Here is an 18,339-nt window from a genome sequence, read left to right as displayed (position 1 = left end):
AGGAGATTAGGAAGTAAGCACAGGGTCATGAGGAGGGTCTGAAATATGAGGGGCATTGGAAACAAGAGGGGAGAGCAGGATGTGGGATTGGCTGTTGTGGGGTGTGAAGAGAGTCAAAGATGCCTAAAATGGAAGGTGTGAAGGTGTCTAGGAGAAGAGGAAGATGACATAAAGGGGAGAAGGTAGGGTTTAGCTGGAGGCGAGGGGCACTTAGGTAGCGCGTGGGGGTGAATCGCCTCCATGAGGTGCTCGCAAGTTGAAAAAAGGTTGTAATTCAAGAGTGTCGTCTCAGGGCTGGAGATCAGGTTTGTGAGTCATTGACTTGAGAAGCAGCGGCTCAGGGGACGTGGGGTGGGCGGCGGGGCGGGGGGTGATGGGGAGACAGGGAGGCCACCCCTGGGGGAGCACAGCCATGGCCTCTGTTCATAGGACTGGTGGCTTCTACCCCGACTCTTTCTTTTAGAAACATCACAGACATCCTGGAAGCTATGCTCTGTTCTCGTCTGGGGAGTTTTGACTTCTCAGGATTCTTCTCCTGGCCCACTTCCCCAGCATTTCCTCTATTACTTATGTTGGAGCATTCTGTTGCCATTGTTATTTTTCTGGTACTATTATCCCCTATGTGAAACTCTATAATTTGTGTCAAATACATGAGCATCCTCTATAGGAACTGATCTCCTTTCTATTTTCGAAGGGTATACTGCTCAAAACTCTGTGTGTGTGTCTAAATCTCTCTTAGAAACTGAGCTATAAGGACTAATTTCACAACCTCAAATGACAATATACAGTATGCATTTATTGAATACAACTTGACAGACGCTAATATAGCAGATGTGAATTCATATTGGAACAAAAGGACATAGAATACCTATAGAATACTATACCTTTCTCATTTTTACTTTAAAAGTTCTGGTTTACTAGAAACTTCTGAATAGAATTAATTGGGAATTTTAAATCCTTGTTAAAGAATATTTTCCACGCTCATTTCGGCAGCACATATACTAAAATGGAATGATACAGAGGAGGTTAGCATTCCCTGTGCAAGGATGACACACAACTTCATGAAGCATTTATGTATCTTTATGAAAACTCAAAAAAAAAAAATCAGTTTTCACTTTTCCAACTCAGGTGGACCAGCTATCTTCTGAACCGCCCTCTCTTTTCTCCCTCCTTTCTTTGTTTTTCATAAATCTTTTGAATATCACACTGGTGATTACCTAAAATGAACTTGGATAAGCCAGAATTTTGTCACTGATGAGAGTTTTGACAAACTTTCCTTGTGGTGTGCTGCTTGCCTTTTAAACAAATGACTCGCGAAAAACAATTTGGCAACCTCGCAATTGTAAATTTCTCAGCGGCACTTTGTGTCTGTATATCTCTTTCAGGTCAAGCGTCTGCTGAAAAGCTATTGAGGATGACGCGGGAGTAAAGATACCGCTGTATGAATGCAGTTTTTACAAAAAAACTTGGCAGTTCCTGTAAATAAGTGAAGATCATAACTTGTATTTACCTCTGTAATGTCTAGACTAGAGAATAAGAACCATGAGTTTATAAAAATCCAGGTTGCTGTCTATAAAAATAGAAAAGTATTTTAAAATTATGGTTCCAGTGGGGTAGTGATGAAATTTTTAGTGTATGGTCTTGGACCAAGTGGGTAGCTATCTGGAGAAAGATGAAGTTGTTTCTGTATCTCATACCGTTCAAATAAATTCCATCTTGACCAGTTCAATTTATATGATCAGTGTGATCTTCAAAAGAATTATGAAAAGAAAGGAGGGAGAAATCAGGAAGGCATTCATAAAATGGTCTGGTCTACTTCATTTGGAAAAAGTGAAAATGATATTTTTAACAAGGATTTCAAAATATGAATATATATTCATATCTGCTTAAAATGAAAGGACTGGAAGAAACGTGTAAATTCCTTTTGACTTTGAAGTTAAAAGTTAAGCCTTTTAAACTATGACTCAAAATTCAGAAACCAGAAAAGAAAAAAATTGATAAATTAGACTAAATTCAGATTAAAAAATGTTACCTGGTAAAAAACACAATAAGTAAATTCAAAAGACAAATAACAGTTGAGGGAAGAAATTTACAGTGGACAAAGGGCTAATCTCTATATATAAAGAGCTCCTACAAATGAATAAGACAATGACTGGCAAACCAGTAGAAAAATAGGCAAAGGACACAAACATATGATTCACAGAACAAGAAATATAGATTGTCTCTAAACCAAATAAAAGATCTTCAGACTCAGACATAGTAAGAGAAATGCAAATTTAAACTAGGTAGCACTTTTTACTTCATTGGATTGGCAAAAATTCTGAAATGTGATAATCGTACATTGTTGACCAGATGTGCACCGTACTCCTGAGAGTACAAAATTGCACAACCCTTATGCAGGCCAATTTAGCTGTGTCAAGATTACAAATGCAGTTACCCTTTGACCCAGCAATCTGGCTCTGGTACTTTTTCCCTGCAGGTACCCCTTGAATACATATAAAGTGACGTATGTAGGAGGTTTTTCATTAGTCCATTGTTTATAATAGAAAAGATTGGAAACAATTCAAATATCCATTAGTAGGAGACCAGTGAAGTAAACTGTGAATCATCCATACAATTGAATATTGTGTAGCATTTAAAGAGAACGTGGAAACTCTTCATGCAGTGATATGGAAAGATCTCCAAGATATACTATTAAAATGAAAAAAAGCAAGGTGTAGAACAGAGTAGGTAGTGTGCTACCTTTGGTGTAGAAAGGAGTCTACATTCATATCTGCATGAAGAAATACTGAAAGGATAAGCAGACAGAAAAAAGAAACTTAATAAAATGGTTCTCTTTAATGAGAGGGTGGGGGGGTGGACAGAAAAAGGGTGAGGGTAGCACTGTCTGTTGTATTATTTTTATTTGTGAACCATGTGAATTATTATCTATTCAAAACAAAAAATAAGTTACATGTTTGTAAAATTGCATTTCAGTGGCACTTTAGCATATGTCCAAGGGCTGGAAATAGCTCCCCAGACATTTATCATCTCTTGTTTGGACTCTTGGCTACAGCCTGCTCAGTGGGTCTTGTATGTAATTTATCTGGAGCTGTGCTGTCTAGTATGGTAACCACTCACCACATCTGGCTTTTGAGCGCTTGAAATGCGGCTCTTCCAAATTGAGATGAGCTGTAAGTGGGCCAGATTTAAAGACTTAGCATGAGAAAAGAAGAATGTAAACTATCTCACTATCACATTAATAATTTTCAAAATATTGACAGATTATAGTGAATGATAACAGTTTGGATTAAGGGAGTTAAAATATATTATTAAATTAATTTCCCTTGTTTTTTCTTACCTTAAATGTGGCTCCCAGAAAATTTAAAATTACATATGTGGCTTGGCTCTGTGGCTCGCATTTAGTTTTTTTTGTACAGCACTGATTTAGAGTCCTGTCCACACTTGGCCATGTCTGCCAGAATTACTTTCTTTAAAAAAAAAAAAAAAAGGCTAAGCATGCTTTAAAACCTTCGCTGACTCTTACAAGCCTATAGAGACCCTTTGTAATAGTCTGAGATGCTTCCTTTACCCGTTCCCTACCTCCCTCGTGAATAAACACTGCTTCTCTTCACTCCCCAGACTGCAGGCCTCTTCGTAAATATGAACCTTTGAATGTACAGTCCCTTCTGCTTGCAGTGGTCCTGAACCTCCATTTCTTTGCCTTGAAAACTCCTACTTGTCTTATAAACCCAATTCATGTGGCCCCTTCTTTGATGACGCTTCCCTGGTTCTTCTGTCCTATTTCTTTATAGTATTTGGTATACCTGCGTGTTCTCACGCTCATCATCTGATACCACCATTCATCTTTTCAAGGGTTTTGTCACCCTCACCAGACTGTGAGCTCCTGGAGGGCAGAGCCAGTTGTTTTTGTGTTCCCAGAACCTGAAACTGCCAGTAAATAAACTCCAAAAAGTCACTAGGAAAATGAGGTTGGTTGTGTTTCGTTGAGAGCACACCCATTTACCTGCCTGGCCTGTGTATTGAGGAAAGCAGGCTCAAACCCTGCAGGTCTTCGCTTGGTTAAAGATAAACCTCTTTGCATAGCAAACAAACTTATTGTTACCAAAGGGGGAAGTGGGGGGGAAAGGATAAATTAGGAGGTTGGGATTAACATATACACACTACTGTATATAAAATGGGTAAATAATAAAGACTTACTATATAGCACAGGGAACTATATTCAGTATCCTGTAATAACCTATAATGGAAAAAAATCTGAAAAAGAATAGATATATACATATGTATAACTGAATCACTTTGCTGTACACCTGAAACTAACACAACATTGTAAATCAACTATACTTCAATTAAAAAAAAAAAAAGAATAGACCTCTTTGGAATGTTCTAGCTTTAAACAGGCCAGCCTTCTTACAGGCAGAAGACTACAAACTGCGAAGATGTCAGTAGCACCAAACCCACCATGAGTCGTGGTTTCAGGGTTGTGTTCTGACTGGAAGGTGAGAGGTGTTTGTTCAGTCAGAGAACAGAAATCTCCATGCTGGCCGAGTGCCCGTGTTTGTAGAAGGTGAAGGTGGCAGGTAGTTGCCAGAAGGTGAAAGCACGGGTGGAGGCTGGCCGGCCACAAGAAGGCTATGAGTTAGAATAATAATGAAGTTCTCCATTATTCCATGGTCTTGTCGATCTTACTTCGGTGACCGTCTTACCTGCTTTTTAAAGTTCCCGTTGTCCTCATCTGCTTGTGGGGTCTTAAGCTTTTGCTTGAAAGAGGAAATAAGAGTAATAAACAGAATATCCAGGGTTGGTGGAACAAAGATTTTAGGAAGGAAAAACTTGGAATTTTGCGGGAAACTGCTCTCCTTAGTTAAGTCACCAAAAGACTCATGTTTACATCCAGATTTTAGAAGCTTTCTTACCATTGTTCAGGATCCATTTGTTTCTTATATTACAATTCAGATATTGTCACTAGGCAAAGCTTCTTGTGCCACGGTCATAATCAGTTGGGTGGGGAATGCTTTCTTTTGCAAAACTTGGAGGGCTGGTGGTGTAGTAGGAAGCACAGTGTTTTCAGGGGGCTAGAAGAACTGGTCTGAAGCCAGGATTGCCACTTGCCTAGTGGTGTGAGCGTAAACAAGTTACGCCACCTCTCTGAGCTTCATTTTTCAGTAACATGAGGTTATAAACACCTCCTGGGTTGTGAGCATTGCAAGGAGAATGAACACTGGTGCTAATATGGCTCCTGGACCATGGTGGGTTTTGATAAATAGTATTTATAGCTCCAATGCGAATGTAGATTGTCTTTTGCAACTGTCTGGTGTTGAATCGCCAAAACAGCACACCCAAGGCAGAAGAGGAGTGTATCCTTTCATAATTGTGATGGACTGCAGTGATTGCTGGACAGTGGCAATCCTTACAAACTGCTCTTCAGAGCCTCACGGTCATCTGAGCAGGGGCAGGGGGTTAGGGGTCAGGATGCCTGGCTGGAGAACTGGCTTTACCGTTAGTTAGTCCCATTCATTCTACCTCCTTGGTCCTGAGTCTCCTGGTTTGTAAAATGAAGGTGTTGATCTTTCCCATCTCTAAAATGCTCTAGTTCTGTCTCCAGAAAACAGCGGAAGTGTCCCCTGGTGGTTGGGCTGCGTTGTTCGCAGGGTAGCATTTCACTGCGCCCAACTCTGAGAACCTGGAAACTGCACAGCTGGGCTCTGCCACCTCTGAATAGCCCCAAATCCAAGGAGTGTCCCCGTTTCCCTTTGTGATTATGTCCCAAGGCAATAGTCTTCTTTCTGGGCTCCCCATGGTCAGCTTGCACATTCTCCCAGGACCCACCCAGCTGCATCTGTCACCAGAGATACTCACTTTTTTTCTGGAGTTGAGATCTGTTTCCTCCTCATTCTTCGGAAAAGAGAGAGAGACTCATCATTTTAAAGAGGGAGATTATCAGGCTTTCTTAAAAAGTAACTTTGGTGCTTAGTAAACATTCTTATAAACATTTTGCTTTCTCTTAGGCACTTGGAGTCTGTGGTCAGCCTCCTCTGCCTCCTTGTCTTATGTGACCCCTCACCTTGAGGGCCCATCCTTCATTCTTGTTTGAGATGGAGGGACACAGCACTTTGTGTGCCTTGTGACCAGATAATTGGAGCTGACAGTAATCAAGATTTGGGGCTAATCATCATTAAAGGGTAATTTCATTGCTGCCCGTAATTGATCTTGTCTTAAACCCATTATTGCACTTCTTTTGTCACATGATTAAAAACGAAAAAAATGCTCCTGGCAATAAACTTTTGAAAACGGGTTTCCTACATTCAGTTCTTTTTCAAACTGACTTTATAAATTTCAGGTGTGCCTTTATTAATGTAGTGATTTGCCTGCTTTATATTACATATTCAAAATAAGAGAAAATTGAAACAGTTCACCATTGAAGTAAATGTTACAAAATCAGCATCTGGTTTGAATAATGAGGTTTTTTTGTCCAAGTTTTGCTTCATTGAACGAGGCTAATAAAATTGCCCTTAGTTGTTATGTGACTTCACTAACTTTTGGTTCCTTTAAGTTGCCAATTTGGAAGCCACTAGGGTTTCCTTTCGAAAGTTCTTTCCTAGTGGTACTTGTTTTAAGTGACTCTCAGACAGCTTTTGGTCACCAGCAGGGTGGAGATGATGACAAATCCCTGATCACAAAATCACGGGCTTGGGACATTTCAGGTATCTTCTCCACCATTCAAGCTGTTGGATCAAAAGCAGAGTGAAAAAAGAGGTCTAGAGTCAGAACGCTAGAAACAGATGTTGGTATGGCAGCAACATAATATCCATACTATCTGAGGTCAGGTATCTAGACACTGTCTCCAAGTTCTGTTTCTACCTTGAACTCGGATGCTTGCAGAGATATAGTTGCACCTGGGTACTGATAATGCTGCTTGGAGGACACAAAGCCATTCCCACTATGGCTGCCGATAAAAACACGCACAGGCACATAACATGCCATGCACATACACATTCCTAGGAAGTTTCTTGAAGGTAGCTACACTTTTTCTACTAGGTTTCCTGATCCATAGAGATCCATGCTGTAATACTTACAACATACTTTCAGATTGATCATTTGGTTTTGGCTTTCAGAAAACCACTTTTAACACGGAATTGGTAGATTCTGTCATCCCTCTTTCCTAATGAGGAACCTCTTCAAAGAAGTATTGTGACTTATTCAAAGGTATATAGCTGTCACGTGGTAGGAAGGAATGGTATTTTATTAAGGCCTAGTTTTACATTTTATCACAAAACCTGTACTGCATGTATGATAATCCTGTATTGCACATTCTACTTCAATGAAAAGCTTGATGAATGAATGAATGAAATGAACAAATGAAGAAACAAACAAAACAAAACAAAATCCTGACACAACAAAACCCTAAAGGGAAGTATCTCCTGTAGTCAGATAGTAAAAGCATGGCATTTTTTAGCTAAATAGAAAAACAACAGAAGATCCCTTTATCTATGAATACTTTGATACACAGATTGTTATCAAATACAAACTAGGCTGAGGTTGACTATCAGTTCCCTACTTTCTTCAACCAGATGTAGCTGTCCATTGCAGTAGGGCCTTTGGGAAGCTGTAGGCAGGAAGATCAGAGCATTGGTCCATCTTGTTGAGTGGGCCACAGGAAATTATCCCGCTCTACTTTTTAAAAAATTTTCTTAACAATTGTGTTTTCTACTCTGCTCCTCACAAGGAGAAAACTTTTGGGTGGAATCGAACGAGGCTCGTGGGTATGAGCGTGAGTTCAGGTACCTGAAAGTTTGGCCACCTCTGTGGTCAGCATGTGGGCACGTCCCCCACCAGGTCTTAATCTTTTGGGACATTGGGGCAGAAGAATAGGTTCTTCTCTCACCTTGTTGACAGAACTCCACTTTCTTTGTCTGAGAATCCTGGAATCCTTGCTCTCTCTTTTTTTTTTAAGCTTTATAATTCTTTGTAGTCAGTTTTTCTCCCCTCTGGATCATGCTTCTTTTAAAATTCTAAGTCTTGAACAGCCAAATGGATGTTTTCCTTTTTCACTGATTAACATGTGTGATGTGCAAGTGTTTCTTAAGAAATACCTCGTATACGTTGTAATTTAACCTTTGCGGCTTCATTCCAGGCTCTTTCCTGACAACTCCTTGCTGAATCCTACTCTTTTAAATTCCCTTAGGGCATTTTAAGATTCCAGGCCTCAAATTCCTGTCTCTTTGGACTTGGTTGCTTCTCTCTATTTGGTTTTCTCATGTGTAAAATGAGTGAAGTACTGGCTATTTCACAGTGTTGGTGAGGCTTAGTTGAGATAGTGTAATTGGAAGTGTTTTACGAAGTGGTCAGTGCTATTATTATTGACACTTTTTCATGGAGAGGTGATTGATACAGATAGAGATTAGATTATTTTCAGATGAATTATGTAGGGAAGGTAGGATATCAGAGTTGCCTGAATAAGGAAAGGGATGAGCCCTTATAGATCAAGGCACCTCATCATGGGCTTATTAGATCAACGAGGTACTGAGTAAGTGAATATCAGAGGAACGGATAGAACTGGCAGGGAAGAGGGAAGACAAAGAACATGAGCTGGTTGGATTATCTAGAGAGATGAGCTTGGAAACCAAGGGAATGGGCTCTCTTGCCACCAAAATGTAATTAAAGGAGCATAACGAAACTAGGATGCTGGTGACCTTAGGCACTGAATGAATTTGGCATTGCTGGAAAGGTAAACACAAAGAGTTTGGAAAGTTAATCCAGCCAAGAAATTAATTGGACCTGGGTACACCTCTGTCTGCTAGGAAGAAGCCATGCTGAGAGCACAGGACCTGGCACAGAGTGGGCGTTGAATAAATGTTTGTTGGATTGATAAATGGCTGCAGTAGAAATGATGTAGATAACCAGTTGCAGAAGTGAGCTCAGGTTAACCATCACTCTGCCTTGAAAAAGCCTGTCCTCTGAAGAAGAGAGTCATTGCATCCCACCCAAGTGAACCTCTGCAGCCTGGGGAGGGCATGGTTTAACACCGCCCCCCCCCCCCCCCCCCCCGACAAGAGTATGTGTTTGTCTAGCGCAGGGAAGTGAGATGTGCCTGGTAAGACGTGATGTAAAAGCCTTTAGTCTTATGTCTCCTATGGTTTTTGTTTGTTTGTTTGTTTGTTTTTTGCGGTACGCGGGCCTCTCACCGTTGTGGCCTCTCCCGTTGCGGAGCACAGGCTCCAGACGCGCAGGCTCAGCGGCCATGGCTCACGGGCCCAGCCACTCTGCGGCATGTGGGATCTTCCCGGACCGGGCACGAACCCGTGTCCCCTGCATCGGCAGGCGGACTCTCAAACACTGCGCCACCAGGGAAGCCCTCTCCTGTGTTTTAATTTGAAGGTCACTGCTAGTTTAATAAATGATCCCTATGAAATTGTTTTAGTTCTATTTTAGAATCTGGAAAGTGGAGTAAACTAAGTTAGATGTGTGTGTCCAGTGATGGTAACAGTGACTCCGTGTATTCTTTCCTTTGAACCACTATAGAATGGCATTTTGTTCTGTTAATATTGTAACCTGTGGAGTCACTGTGTCCTTTATTCCTCCTTTGTTTGTGTACCTTGATGACATTTTAGTTAATCTTGTATCTTGTCTGGTCTCTGCTGGTCTGCTGTGGGTGGTCGTGGTCTCTGGCTTTCACAGATGCAGTGTCATTTTTGGCTCATGAGGACAATTGAAACATTAGATCCTGTGTTCCTGGCTCTTTCATGCTGTATATCATGAAACACATCCCCAGCTGAGGTTTCACCACTGTGGTGTGCAGAGCACAGTGACTACAGGTATCAGAAGATCCTCTGCCCTCCGAAGCCCTTTGTTTTTTTTCCTCTAGGTCACCTGGCACAGAGGCGAGCATGACTCCTGCTTCCGTTTTCTGCAGGCTACTTAGCTCAGCTCCTCTGTGGTTTAACCTTTGCCTAGTTTGGATGTGGTTTTTGAGTATACAGAAGTGCTTCAAGAGACTGGTTGTAGAACACTGCACATGATGAGAAATGCCTCCAGACACTTCACTCAACAAGAGCTGGAAACCTGCTCTTGTGGAAGGTGTGTGGGTTGGTTGGTACTTGAGGGACAAATTATAAGGCACACCTGTAAGACTGGGAGATTTAGGTGACAGATTAACTTGATGTTTGTAGTTTGAGTCATTTGGAATTGCCCAAAGTTTAGCTGCTTCTGCTGCAGTTAGAAATTGGTAGTCACCTTTGTTCCCTCTTTCTGAGATAAAGCCACTGGGATATAATTTAAATAACTTTCCCAAACTTGAAAGCTGTTAGCAACTGAGGAAGTCCTGTAACCCCACAGATTTCTCCAATCCCAGGCCTGTGTTATCCCCCTAGACCATGGGGCCTGCATGGAAGATGAAAGTGTAAACATGTGAGCCTATATTTCCTAAGGCAGTGGAATTTTGTCTCTTGGTCATCTGGAGTACAGTATTTCAAAGTGGTATTATGTATGGTGTTCTGAGCTGAAAGTAATATTTATGTGGAGCCTGTCGGAGGTATGCTTGGTATGAAAACCATAAGTGATTTGCCTCACTGATTTGTTTAAAATTCTCTAGCATTGTGCTGTACTAACATAGCTTTTATTCACTGATTCTCCTTTACAGTGGAGGGAAAATGACCCATGTGGTAAATGAAATAAATATACTGGACTTGATCCCTAGAGCAGGAGAGACCTGTAACATTTATGTTAGAAGGTGATCCCTCTGTTCCTTCTGCTTGGCAGAAGACCTGGATGTATAATGAGGTACTCACATGTGTCAGATCTCATGTCTTCCAAGAACCTGGGGTTATCTTGTAACACTTGAGTTCTATTTATTGAAATGACGACATGTCGTAATGGGAGCATTGATGCGCACCAAGCCAGGTGCAAGGCTCTGTGAGAAGCTGATGGAAGGAGTGCCTATTGGAACATTAACTCCAGATTTCCTCACTTGTATGTGATAAAAATATCAAACCCAGTATGGAGTCAAGAGCAAGTGAAAAAAAAAATCATTGCTCTTTGAAAGAAAAAAATGTCACATCAGCAATACTAGGGAATTTCTGTGTTTGTAATCCTTGGGTCTGATATGGATTCTTTTTTTTTTTTTTAGAAATTTATTTATTTATTTATTGCTGGCTGTGTTGGGTCTTTGTTGCTGCACGCGGGCTTTCTCCGGTTGCAGCGAGCAGGGGCTACTCTTCGTTTTGGTGCGCGGGCTTCTCATTGCCTTGCCTTCTCTCATTGCGGAGCACAGGCTCTAGGCACACGGGCTTCAGTAGTTGTAGCACGTGGGCTCAGTAGTTGTGGCTCGTGGGGCTCTAGAGTGCAGGCTCAGTAGTTGTGGCACATGGGCTTAGTTGCTTTGCGCATGTGGGATCTTCCCGGACCAGGGCTCGAACCCGTGTCCCCTGCGCTGGCAGGTGGATTCTTAACCACCTTGCCACCAGAGAAGTCCCTGATATGGATTCACTTATTTTTCTCTAGTTTCGCTAGAATATGTAAAGCATTTTATACGCCGAAGTAAAGTGTAAGATGTAAGACATCATCCACAGGCAAGATTATTCTTGATACCTGCTGAAAACCTCCAAGTGTGCTTGGATTGGGTCCTAGCAGAATGAATCATGAGCGAGCCTGTGTGTCATCCTTAAAACAGTTCCCCCTTCCATCTGATCCTTCTTGGGACTGCGTTGTTACTTCCAGAAGAGAGTCCAGATACAAAATAATTTGGGTTATTTTGTTGTTGTTTGTTTCGGTTTTCTAATATTTTATTTATTTATTTGGTTGGGCCAGGTCTTAGTTGCAGCAGGCGGGCTCCTTAGTTGCGGCATGTGAACTGTTAGGTGCGGCATGCATGTGGGATCTAGTTCCCTGACCAGGGATCGAACTCGGGCCTCCTGCCTTGGGAGCATGGAGTCTTAACCACTGCGCCACCAGGGAAGTCCCATTTGTTTTGTTTTTAATGAAGGAAAAAGAAGCTGAGTTTGATGAGGATGAGTTGCAGTATTCTCACGGAGTGAGTCACTGACATAAAGTGAAAACTGAAAGCCTTCTCTGTAGCAACTTGTGTAATTCTTTCTGATTGATTCTCTCCTTCCTCCGCTTCTTGAGTAATGAAGCCTCCACATCATGATGTGAAAGGAACAAGACAGGCTTGGTATGTGGCTGACAAGCAGAATCTCACAATTAAGCTGATTAAGTTTTAAATCGGTCAGTTTTCTGACTTTGATGTTAGGGTCTTTAATAGGATATAATTTTATAAGTTGCTTTTTTCTAAAGGGGCTGGAGGGTCTGATGAAGGGAATCGTCTTGGAAAACTCAAGGCTGAGCTCTGTAGGACTGGCTTGCTCTCACCTCTGCCTGCTCCGTGAATGGAGCAGGCACTGCTGCTGGGCTCAGGTGTCCCACGATGCAGTTTTATCCACTTGAAAACCCTTATGTGTTCAGCTTAATTAGATTAATTACCTTGCTCTCCAGGATTCACAATGCTTTGCAGTTTAGCTGCAGTGAGTAAATGTTAGTTTTGCAAGTAAAAGCTACTATTATTGGCCTCTAAAGGGCTATGGTTTTTTTGCAACTCATAAAGAGGAGCTTTAAACAGTCATTCCAGCCAAGATGGAATCTAGGTTAGTAAATGTCTTCCAACTGAGTTTTCTACTTGGCTGTGTGGCATCTGCATTGAGAAGAGGGTTCTAACTCCATGTCATTTCTCTTTGGTGCCTCCTAAAGTAATTCTGGGTGTATCATCATGAAACATGCTGTTTTCTGTATCTCCTGAATAGAGTATTTTGTATACTCTTAGTTTCCGGATGGAGATCATTGAACAGAACCCAAGCTTCTGTCGGTTGAGAGTTTGCACAGAAGGGGCTTCCCTGGTGGCGCAGTGGTTGAGAGTCCGCCTGCCGATGCAGGGGACACGGGTTCGTGCCCGAGTCCGGGAGGATCCCACATGCCGCGGAGCGGCTGGGCCCGTGAGCTATGGCCACTGGGCCTGTGCGTCCGGAGCCTGTGCTCCGCAACGGGAGAGGCCACAACAGTGAGAGGCCCGCGTACCGCAAAAAAGAAAAAAAAAAAAAAGAGTTTGCACAGAAATCTACCCTGGGTGAGACATGGTTGTCATCAGGGTTCTGATACACAATAAAGGGAGATCAGGCACTCTCTGGACTCTTAAGTGATCACACTTAATCTTTTAATCTCTCCTTATGTCGTTCCATATTCTTCTCCAAGGGAAGACAAAAATCCCAACTTGTGATTAAGATAATCATTTGTAGGGTTAGACACTGAGTGGATCTATGAACCTAATCCTTTACAGAATCCTAGTGTTGTGGGAATTTCCCATCACCACCTTTGTACTGAAATAGGTAGGTTAAAAGGGAGGTGGGGAATCGTAGTTCAAGTTTCAAGCATGACTAATTCAGGCCATATCTGGCAAGATTTGGGACAAATCTTCAATATAATAGAAATGATAATAACAACATCCACATATTGATCTAAGTGTCAAGTTATTCAGTAGTTACTTTCACATTCCTGATTTTCATGCGTTCCTTACGTAACTCTGAGAGAGGTAAGGACAGGTACCTTTTAATCCTATTCATTTATTCAGTAAATATTTATTCAGTGCCTGCTATGTGCCAGGCTCTGTTCTAGGTACTAGGTCAGGAGCAAAACAATAAAAAATTTCTGCTTTTGTGGAACTTACATATTAGCTGTGGGGAGATAGACCATAAATAAATGAAGCGAGTGAAGTACAAGTTATGCTGGGTAGTGAAACTGCTATGAAGAGAAAGAAGACAAGGAAAGGAGACAGGGGGTGTGTTACTGGGGTGTGGGAGTCGTCATAATATTAAAAGGGGTGGCAGGGGAATCACCTCAGTGAGAGACATGGACCTGGAGGAGGTAAGAAGCTAGCTGTCTGGGAGAACAGTATTTTAGGGAGAAGGAACAGCTAGTCCAGTGGCCCTGTGGTGGGAACCTGCTTGGTTTGTTTGAGGAACCACACGGAGGCCAGTGGGGCTGGCGGAGTGAAGATAAGGGTAGTGGGAGATGAGCGTGTGCACCTGTAGGCCAGCACAAAGAGTTTGGTATTTTATCTCTGGGAGATGCAGAACCGTTGGGGGGTTCAAGCCAAAGAGTGACGTGATGGATCGACACTTTAATAGTATCAGTCTGGCTCCCGTGCTCAGAAGATCTGCAGGGGGCGTGGGTGGGAGCAGGGAGACTGGTTAGGGGGCTTCTGCAATAATAATAATCCCAGATGAAGAGGGTGGTCCTGGACCAGGGTGGTAGCTTTGAAGGTGTGGTGTGAAGTGGTAGGGTTCTGGGTGTATTTTAGAGGTAGGGTCAATAGACTTGCATTTATGGTATGAGGGAAAGAACGAAGCCCAGAGTGACTACAGAGCTTTTAGCCTGAGCAACGAGAAGGATTCGGTTGTCATCAGCTGTGGTGAGGAGGACCGGGTCTTGAGGGTTGGAGGGAGGTCATGCTCTCAGTTTGGGCCATGTTGAGTTTGAGATGCCTGCCAGACCTCCAAAAAATTATCTCCAGTGGGCAATTTTTTTTTTTTTTTTTTGGTACGCGGGCCTCTCACTGCTGTGGCCTCTCCCGCCGCTGAGCACAGGCTCCGGACGCGCAGGCTCAGCGGCCATGGCTCACGGGCCCAGCCGCTCCGCGGCATGTGGGATCTTCCCGGACCGGGGCACGAACCCGCGTCCCCTGCATCGGCAGGCGGACTCTCAACCACTGCGCCACCAGGGAAGTCCCTCCAGTGGGCAATTTTTGATATTCGAGCCTGGAATTCAAGGAAGAGGTCAAAACTGAAGATGGATTCTTAGGAGTGGTTGGGTTATCAGTGGAATTGAAGCCATAGACTGGCTGAGAGTGGACAGAGTGGAGCAGAGGTCAAGGGTTGAATCCTGGGCACTGGGACGATGAGCAGCTAAGAGGCATAGAGGAACCAGCGGAGACAGAGACGGAGCCGGGAGGAGAGCTAGGATGGACGTGGGCTGGAAGCCAAATCTAAGTTCTCAGGGCAGAGAGAGTGGTTATCTCTGGCCTGTTGCAGGAGGTCAAAACTGATTCCATCAACTGGTCATAAACTGAGGCCATGATAAATGACTCACCAGGGTACATGGCTGGGAAATAGCTGGATGAGGGCTCAAAGCCAAGTTCACTTTCTTTCTGCCAGGAGTGTCCTCTGGCCTTACCTGACCTTTGTGTGCCCTTTTATGTCATCACATGCTTCTTGCATTGGAGGTGGTATTGCACATGTCTGCACAATTTCAGCAGCAGTCTCCCGTGCTTTTGTTTTTTAGTTTGTATGAGAATTTTGGTCTCTCATATCTTTTGTATAAATATGGAATGTGTGTTCATTGTAGAAAATTAGAAAAATGGATGAGCAAAAGGGGACAAAATTAGAATCATTAATAATAATTGTACCACTCAGAGATGACCATGCTTACAGATTGATAGTATATGTCCTAGTCTTTTTTCCAGCCATATATATGGACATACATATTCTTTTCAAAAGATGATTCTGTACTAAATATATAATGTAATAGTTATATAACCTTTTTTATAACCTTCTGTACCAGTAGCAGTGAGTGTCCGTCATGGTGTCCATATTGTTTTGTTTTTTAAAAATTAATTAATTTTTTTTTTATTTCTTTTTGGCTATGTTGGGTCTTCGTTGCTGCACGCGGGCTTTCTCTAGTTGCGGTGAGCCGGGGCTACTCTTCGTCACAGTGCGCAGGCTTCTCATTGTGGTGGCTTCTCCTGTTGGGGGGCACGGGCTCTAGGCACACGGGCTTCAGTAGTTGTGGCACGTGGGCTCAGTAGTTGTGGCTCATGGGCTCTAGAATGCAGGCTCTGTAGTTGTGTCACACAGGCTTAGTTGCTCCGTGGCATGTGAGATCTTCCCGGACCAGGGCTCGAATCCGTGTCCCCTGCATTGGCAGGCGGATTCTTAACCACTGTGCCACCAGGGAAGCCCTCCATATTGTTTTATATCTTAAAACAAACAAACAGTACTTGGATATCTATAGTATAGTTTGTCAAGGTCATTGTGATAAGAAGTAATCTAGGGATCACCTGTGGGAATTAACCAAGAAATAACAGTGATAATAATGGGAAAAGTTTATATTCATTGAGCCCTACCATGTTCTAGGCATTGTTGCCAAGCATTTTATTTGTAGTATGTCATTTAATTCTCCCCACAATCCTATGAGGTAGGTACTGTTATTATCTTTATGTTCGTAGTTGAGACCCCAAGAGATAAAGACAGGGACATCTGCTCATGGTTACAATGCAGCCAGAGTTGGAGCTGGGATGGATTTGGACCCAGTCAGTCCAGCTCCAGCCAGGGCCCAGAGCATTCTCCGCTTTCCATCTCGTATCTCTCACTGTACTTGCATATTTGACCCAGTACTCACTGTCCCATCAGCTTCTCCCTCCCCATTGCCTTCGTGGGGGAGCTGAGCAGGCAGGATGGGGATGAGAGCATGTGCTGGGCTCTCTTCCCGCCCCAGTCACTGACACATGTTTGATGAGGTGCCTCTATTCATCTGTGGTTCAGGTAGAAAATTAGGGTTTTACTCCTCGAAGTCTTCTCTGTTAAAAACGAAAAGTTCTATACCTAAAAGGATCCCAGGTCATACTAATCCCTTCAGTCTTAAAAAAAAGTGACATTTCAACCCATTAGTTAGATATGTATTAGTTTTTTTTGCACTGATTCTCAAATACACCAGGCACACACTTTGAGTGGGTTTAAACGTTAACTGTCAGTTCCTTTTGTGATTCCTTTTTCAAACCTTCTGTGAATCTTAGTTTTGTTAGATATCCTCAGGGTGGAATAAACATACTATATAACGTGTAGTAGTGTAAATAAGTAATGTAGAGTATATAGCATATAACTGCGTGTCTGCGATAGAGATGTACTTATATGTAGCACACAGCAATAGTTAAAATGTTGACAAGCTGGAGTGGCAGACATATCAGCTGAATTGCGTTTGAAATAATAGTGGTTATATTTGTAAAATTAACGTGGCCCAGTGAGAATAAAAAGGGAACTCCTTATTAAGACGCCCCTGTTTTTACCTGTAAAGCTGTTGGAATTGACTGCTTACTTCATTAAGTCACTAAGCATCGTGCTTCAAAGCAGTACTGAAAATGCAAACTTCCATACAAATCACTTCAGTATTATTCTCCTTGTAGGTGCTCAGATTACATAATCTCTAACTACTACCACCAGCTCAATGTTAGATTAAGTAAAAGCCTTATCTTCATCCAAAAGTAGATAAGTGATGCTTAAGGTTTTTAGCCCAACACAGAGCACAGTGTTTCCACACAAATGCCCATAACTACTTCTTGGTGGTCCTACAATCACTTTCCACCGAATTGGTCCAGCTGTTCTCGTTATTCTGCTCTTCCAAGGCAGACCTGTGCTGTTCAGAATATTGGCACGAGTTTTTAAAAGCAGTGCCTACCGGTGGTGATCTTGTGATTCTGTTTTCTTTTCCATCCTCATCCTCCCTTAGCTTTGCATGTAGAGTGATCAGAAAATAAAGGCACTTCTGTGGTGGGTTAAAGTTCAACTGAGCTCTTTCCTAGGAAACCAGTAATGCTGCTTATGGAGGCTTTACATGCTGTCTCTAAAAAACAGGACAGTAAATTAAACTTGCAGGATCATCCTTAGCATTCGGATGCTGTCTGAGTCCTGACATCCATACCTCTGAAAGTACCCATCCCTGTTCATAAGCTGGAAAGCTCCTCATTCCACGAAGAATTTTATCTTGTTAGTTATGAATACTTAAGTTCTACCCGAACAGTCAATAGTTTCAGAAAGAAACCATTTTTCATGTGGATTGGTAGTGGTTTACTTTACAGAAGTTTTAGGCAAGCCCAGAGATGCTCATCTAAAACCCTGAGTTCATGTAAGGACTGTGGTTTATAAAAATGCTCTTATGTGTTTTTTTTTTTTATAAATCCTGGTTTATAGTTTGTTCTGAACGTGATTTATGAACAGAACTATGACTCATTTACTAAAGCCAATGGGTTTCTCCCCTCATCCTCTCTTCAAACTTGTCTCTTTCTCCCTTTTAGTAAATTGTATGGAGTATGGAACATACTGTTCACTTCTCTTCCTTCCAACATCGGGTTTCAGGCTAATTAACAGAATAAAGCAAGCATCTTTCAAAACTTTGACTTTAAGTACTTGGATATATATCATCAGAACTGTTAAAAAGAACAGGATGTTAGTGTGCCTCTCCTCCCTCAGCGAGCACAGAAACTTCTCTTGGCAGTTCCCGGTATTGAGGCCGGCCAAGTGTAGC

The 18,339-nt window shown here is 42.4% G+C and overlaps 1 protein-coding gene and 1 non-coding gene across 3 annotated transcripts in view; both read left to right on the top strand.

Annotated features, from left to right (window-relative positions):
• JAZF1 (JAZF zinc finger 1) overlaps positions 1–18,339 on the top strand; it is a 337,621-nt gene that overhangs the window by 61,134 nt on the left and 258,148 nt on the right. The window lies entirely within an intron of this gene.
• On the top strand, positions 980–1,081 carry LOC132431442 (U6 spliceosomal RNA). The gene has a single exon (XR_009520745.1). It is a non-coding gene; the product is annotated as a U6 spliceosomal RNA (small nuclear RNA).

The sequence above is a fragment of the Delphinus delphis genome, chromosome 9 (assembly GCF_949987515.2).
Source record: "Delphinus delphis chromosome 9, mDelDel1.2, whole genome shotgun sequence".
NCBI classification, from domain to species: domain Eukaryota; kingdom Metazoa; phylum Chordata; class Mammalia; order Artiodactyla; family Delphinidae; genus Delphinus; species Delphinus delphis.
Note: the sequence above shows the minus strand (reverse complement) of the source record. Positions and strands in the feature narration are given on the sequence as shown.